The sequence below is a fragment of the Abramis brama genome, assembly GCF_963993115.1.
Source record: "Abramis brama genome assembly, chromosome: 4".
NCBI classification, from domain to species: Eukaryota; Metazoa; Chordata; class Actinopteri; order Cypriniformes; family Leuciscidae; genus Abramis; species Abramis brama.
In genome coordinates, this window is record NC_139966.1 from 30,724,029 (window position 1) to 30,731,115 (window position 7,087).

General features: G+C 34.9%; 1 long non-coding RNA gene across 1 annotated transcript; it reads right to left on the reverse strand.

Moving 5' to 3' along the window:
• Positions 1 to 1,485: 1,485 nt before the first annotated feature.
• LOC311081801 lies at positions 1,486 to 6,830 on the reverse strand. The gene is made up of 3 exons (XR_014606011.1): positions 6,746 to 6,830; positions 3,686 to 3,782; positions 1,486 to 1,536 (listed from the first exon to the last, which is right to left on the reverse strand). It is a non-coding gene; the product is annotated as an uncharacterized lncRNA (long non-coding RNA).
• Positions 6,831 to 7,087: the final 257 nt, after the last annotated feature.

The following is a 7,087-nucleotide window of genomic DNA, read 5'->3' on the forward strand; positions in this document are numbered from 1 at the left end:
GGAACATTGTGAATTGCTCATTAATTACAGTAGACTCTTGTCTTGACACTGAAAAAAAAGTGTAATACCTATTCAAATACACAAATTTGTGAAAAATTTAAATATTTAGGAATCGTGTAACAATCATTTATACATATTATTTATCTTTAAGACATTTCATATAATGTTGCCTGCTTGGCCATTTCCTTTTTTAATTATATGATGTTGTTTTGTTGCTGTCTTGATGTCAATCGTTGCATTGCTGATCATGGTTTAAACGTTAAGAGTACATCAATACAAATGCACACAGAAGGGCACATGGGTTTCTGGGCGAGTGACATACCCAGAGATGGACAACCTCACTCTACACACCAATGACATTACCATGCTGAAGTGACCAGACGCAAGGAGAAAGAGGACATTCCATTATTGAGCCTCCGACTGCTCCGATTGCACCAAAAACCTGCCTGGGTATAATGAAAAAACTCAATTTAGCATATGATGTGTATTTTTCAGACCATTAATTCAAATTTAACAATTCCTTCTTAGAATTAAACAGTACAGGCGAGTACAACTGGGGTGCCCTTGCCCTTTATCCCCAATCTGTCCCCGGGCGCTGTGTGTGTTCACTACAGCTAATGTGTGTATGCTAACTTGGATGGGTTGAAGGACAAATTCCGAGTACTTGGCCTTCACTTTCACTAAAGTCATTTTACCCCTTTTGCTTACCCCATTTTTCGTAATTTTGCTTAATCTTAGTTGAAAATAGTACAAAAAAATCCTCTACAAAATGTTTGATTACTTATTAAATATTAAGCCTTTAAAATTTAATGTCATGGTTTTCTTATTTAAAAAAATCCAGCAGGATTTTCCACTTGTGCAGCGCACATGTGCTGGATGTCCCTGCATGTTTTCTGTTGTACTGAAGGGTTCATTCTAAAACCTGTAGAAATTTCAATGTATTCATATTGTAAATGTATGTACCTGAAGTAGGAGAGAGGCTGCACTATGCACATATACTTTTATTTGCACAATAAAATCCTCTCTCCTACTTTGCGTATTCTAATTATCCAGGCCAGCACTCTTAATGTTTATAAGCATATGAATTGAGTGAAGCCTGCTCCTATCCTCACTTAAATGTATGTACCTGCAAATATCCTGCAATAAATAAATAAAATAAAATAAAAACCCTGCAGGTTTCCAGTAGGTTATTTTTGTAAGGAAAACGGCTTCATTCACACCTAATTACATATAGATGCACCTTGCATTTCTCTGACATGTTTGACTTACTTTCACAGATTTTCAACATTATATATAATGCCTTAACCGGCCTAACCTCCTTTAACAGGGCCGCGTGCAAAACGCGTTAGACAAAAACGCTCATAATCCCACAAATGATCATACTATGATAAAACCATAAATTTCCACATATTATTCCATACATACCTCTCAAAAATTTGCACATCAAGGAAGGACACCAAACAGACTCGCGTCGCGTGTAGCCTAGTGGTTTCTTCTCTTTCAGCATTGGCTTATTGGCGACTCGCATATCGCCACCTATGGGTTGTTGAATATTATATTATGTTTTGTATATTTTCCTATGATATTTTCCCATCCCTTCCAGGTACCCAACACTGACTGCACAACTGATTGATTTTAATTAATTAATTTTAATTGTTAATCAATTTAGTTAATCCAGCCAATTTAGTTCATATTTTTATTTTCTAAAGTTAATATATCTAACTTCTCTATTTTATTATCTATTTTGACTACTTTTATCACTTTTTGACAAGGTATACGCAATTGCAGGTATCATATATATATATATATATATATATATATATATATATATATATATATATATCAATAATAAATAAATATAAATAAATAAATAAATATATATATATATAATCTTCTGTCACAATTGATATTCTTCGCGTGCCATGCCCGCGAAACCTGCCAGCGGGTATATAAGCAGGGGTGACCACCGCGCGCAGCCAGAACCCGGTTTTCATAGTGGACATCAACAGACATTGGACATTTTCATTACCAGCTTTTCTGAGGTAAAGTACTTTTTACTTAACCGATTTAGCTACATTACTTTTAAAAACATACGAGCCCACTACAAAGGTAAATGATACTTGAGATTTTGAAGAAAGTAAATAATAAAATCTAATCATAGCATAACGTTACATTATTGGTAGGCCTTACAGGGTAAGTTAGCCAGATAAATAACTGCCACCTTCACCTAATGAAATATAAACCTTTTAACTTGTCTTAAAATTGATTAACTGTCTTTTCCAGGAAATGTACCACTACTTTTCACATAAACAATGGTTTTCCGGGTTTTTTCCCCACAGTCTACTGTCACCATAATAAATACCGTTAAATGCCGTTAAGTCTGTGTGACGTCATTTGGGATAAAGAGCAAATCCGCTCAGATTGAAAGAAACTTTTTTTGTTTCATCAGTCATGTCTATTATGTTAACGTTTATTTCAGTCATGTCTGTGATGTTATGTCGTTACTTTTTTTTAAATAAATAAAAGCCTTACAGGCTTGGCTGCGAGTGCGTGTGCGTGAGCGCGTGAGTGCTGGCTCCGCGCGTGCACTTAAAGAGAGCGAGACGTGTCTTGTAAAGATGAGATCAGATTTATAATGAAATCGGCCATCCGTCAGTCATATTAATACCACTACATTTAATAATATTTAAATATGTAATAATATTAATATTGTTTTCTTGATGACAATAATTATTTTTAGAAGCTATTAATATATTAATAAATCAAGAGCCTTTATTAGCTTTTGGAATGTATATGAAAATAATTATTCAGTAGATGATATAATTTTCATTTATGGGTGAACAATCCTTAATGTGAACTCATATAGCTTATTTGTTCTTTTTTCAGATGTTATCTTACAATTTATACATTTGAACCTTTTTATGATTTATAAAATAATTATTCTCTTCTCTCTTTTTCAGCTTCTTCGATTACTTGACAGAAGTACTTGTATTCTTCGATCTGCTTGTTGTAAGTCATACATAGTCATCCTACATCTCAGCTTTGCCCCAGCTAACAGACTTTTGTTATAAGAAAACGTTCTCCAAAATATTCAGTTTTGGTTCTGGGAACGTGAAAAACGTCCAGTTTTTTTTCTCCCTCAAACATTCTTTTAACTTAATTTTGATTTAAAATTCAACATTATAGGAACGTTGATTTGTAAAATTCCAAGAACATAAAAATATCCAGTTTCTTTAATGTTACAAGAATGTTATTTAAAGGTTAGTGTTCCTGAAACATTCTTTCAATCATCTTTCTAAAGAGTAATAAGAACACAAAATAGGCTACAATTTTATTCAGACACAGCCTTTTAGATAAACTGAAGATAAAAGACATTAACTCTCTCAAGATCTGATTAAACAACTCCAAAACCAGCATTACCAGCTTCACTTATTACTAACCAGACTGACTTTATTTATTAACAAATATTCTGCATTCTGCAAAACAGCACATTTTCTATTTGCATTAGGTACACATATTATAAGGTGATGAAGTTCTATTCCACTCTTCAAGATTTATAAAAAAAAAAAAAAAAGACTGCACAAAATAAGAGTACTAATCAAGTCAAAGAGGAGTGTAACAACTGTGGCAAAGGTCTTGCACATTATCTGGCCCAATTTGCTCTTATAGCACTACAGAGAGGCACCTTATATTTAGGTTTGAGTGGATAGTGGCAACATCATCTTCAACGATAGTTAAGATCCTCATCTTCTCCCCTTGTGAATGTCTTCTGGCTCTGTGTCCTGCAGTAGAAAATAAATCAGCATAAAATTAGGGTCATTTTTTTATTTTATTGAATTATGTTAGACCACAGAGTGTTCCTAAAGGTCTGCTCATGTAACTTCACTTGAAAAGTAAAGGTGGTCATGTTTTTTAAGCATGTTCAAATTCAGCCATAGAAACTAAAACTGATAAACATTTCCCAACTCTAAACAATGCCATATCAGCATTGATGTGATTGCCTGTGGCAATCGTCCACAGCAGATTCCACAGCCATTCTGATTTAATGCTTTTTATTTTAGGTCACCCAAAATCGTACATGTATTAAAGGGATACTCCACCCTTTTTTCATATTAAACTATGTTATTCCCTTAACTAAGACGAGTTGATACATACCTCTCTCATCTCAGTGCGTGCACTTAATCGCTCTAGCGCGCAGTGACACTTTAGTGGCACTTAGCTTACCCCAGTATATTCAATGGTATCTAGCAGCAATGAATTTAGAAGTGACCAAACACATCAACGTTTTCCCTATTTAAAAACAGTTACACGAGTAGTTATACGACCAAGTATGTTGACACAAAATAAAACGTGGTGTTTTTCTAAGCGGGTTAAAAAGGATAACTATAATGTATGGCGGAATAGCACTTTTGGAAGTACTTCGACTGGCGCAGTAAAAAGTCACGCCTGAAAAGTCATGTCCTAGTGGGAAGAGGATCAGGCGTGACTTTTTACTGCGCCAGTCGAAGTACTTCCAAAAGTGCTATTACGCCATACATTATAGTTATCCTTTTTAACCCGCTTAGAAAAACACCACGTTTTATTTTAAGTACTATCAAAGTGTCACCACGCGCTAGAGCGATTAAGTGCACGCACTGAGATGAGAGAGGTATGTATCAACTCGTCTTAGTTAAGGGAATAACATACAGGGTTTTTCCTGGCTCAAAATGAGGCAGAGGTGGTAAAATCCTAATAATGTATTTTAATAATAAGATAATTAAATGAGTATTTTTTTTGTAGATCATCATATAGCCTAATGTGTTTCGCACATTTTTTTCATTGGTGGAGCTTGGTATCTCTAGGGGGGTTCGGGGGCATGCCCCCCCGTAAGAAAATTTTGTACATTTTAAAGATAAATTCATTAATCTGGTGCACTTTGAGTCACCCGAATCCACTGTTAAAAATAAATAATCCACCCGCAAACCGCCCATATTCTTTGATTTAGATATCTGCATCTGATCATCACATTACAGTTATTCAAATTCTCAGTGTTAAGCATGATAATATGGTAACATATCACACTGAAGTAGGCTGATTTAAAATGAACATTTATTTAAAATAAAAGTTCTTCTTTTGGCAAAATTACATTTCCTTAATAGCCTAAACAGAGGCTTTTCTCCCTTCAAACTTAAATTGTCAATGTTTCATTACATCACTGTTTGAAAACACTCAGAATAATTTTTTGTACTTTTATAAAGGGCATTTTTCCCCTAATTTTATTAAATGTATGCTCCATCTTTCATTTCACATTCTTATTTGATCAATATATTCAATTAAAATAATAAGACACTAGGCTGTTACCAATCAAATTAAATAATTTACATTGAAAAATTATAACTGTATTAAATTAGATTATTTTAAATATTTTTGAATATACAAATAAGGAATGTTGAAAAGAATGATACTTTATGAAACTAAACCGCCAGTAGGAGGCGCCAGGCGACCGTCTTAAATGTAAGTGTCTTAATTTTAACTATTTGTTTATTGAACTGTTATGAAATCCGTCTCGGTTTCAATCTTGATGGCATTCAGGAAAACAGCTCTCTGGTCGTGTGTAGCCTAGGCTATATATTGTTTCTTAACTATAATATGTTATAAATAACTGCGCGATCCTCAACAGCGCAACATTGTTACCGTCAGTACATTAGGTAGGCCTATATTATTATCAACTATAGGCTATCAATCGCCACATTAAATTAAATAAAACAGAATAATCCTCACGTTTTATTTTTTATTTTTATATTACAAATTGTTTTAATCAGAGCATTTGTCTGGTTGGGCGAGTAGGCCTACAATTCTCTCTCACTTTTCCCTTCAAAAAAAGAAAAAAAAACACACACGTGTCCTGGACGCAGTATATGGTCCCTGATAAGCGTTACTCGAGCCCTGATATGTTTTCCTTGATTGGTTTTCCCTGAAGAGAATTACGTTGTTAAAAACCGTGATGAGAGTTCCATGTCTTTATTAAACTCAACACATTATAATGATTTATCTGTCATCCACCCTCGATTAATTGGAATGGAATGTTTGTATTAGGCTACTTGGCCCGCCCGACCCGCGGATTATCTGCGACCCGCGCAGCACTAAACGGTTTGAGAATGGACACAAGCGGTAACAGCAACAGAACCATCACGGTGGGAAAAGTGTATCTGACCATGTAACTCTACTGTCTGTCCGAGTTTTGTCGAGAGCCGGAGGCGGCACGAAATTTGACGGAGGCGGCCGCCTCATAATTCTCTATGCAGGAAAAACCCTGACATAGTTTAATATGAAAAAACGGTGGAGTATCCCTTTAAGGCACACATTCTGTTCATCACCCAAAACTGGTTGTATTGCATCAGTGAAGATTGGTTTAAATCACTAGTCATTGACATTGCTTCATTACTGTTTAACCTTATGATTGTGCACTGTATTGTTTTAACAGGTTAGATATCAGAGGGAATGTCTCCGGACAGTGTTGCGAAGCAGTAATTTTCCATTGTCTTTGCTTTGGTAAAATGACAACTTGTTGAATTTGTCAGATGAAGTCAAACTGATCACTGAGAAAGTTTCAACTACGATTACCGGTATTTAATAAAGTAATTTTTACCATGACTTTGTCTGTGATGATAAGTTTTGTATATCACACAAAACCTATCTCTTAACAGCATCTGGTAAATAGGTGAAATATATCAGGTGTGAGTGTATATGCTGATGATCTTCTTACCAGGCAAGTCTTCAGGATGTTTCCAGACTTTTCCCTCATAAACAAAGGCAGACCTTTAAGAGTTGTAGCCTTTCTTTGAGCAAGCACAATGGAGTTTCTGTGTCTGAAAGACAGAAAAACAAATACGGAACAAGTTATATACAAAGAGAAGCATGGGAATTACCTTGAAAAAGAGATGGCACCATTCAGCCTTTAACCAGAGAGATATGATTACTTGATGATCAAGTTGGTCTTCATCTTCATGATTCAAGAGGATCTTCATCTCATCTCCATACGCTCCACCACTTGCTCTGTACAACTAGATGTGTATTCATCTAACTAAGAGAAAAAGGTGCTCTTCAG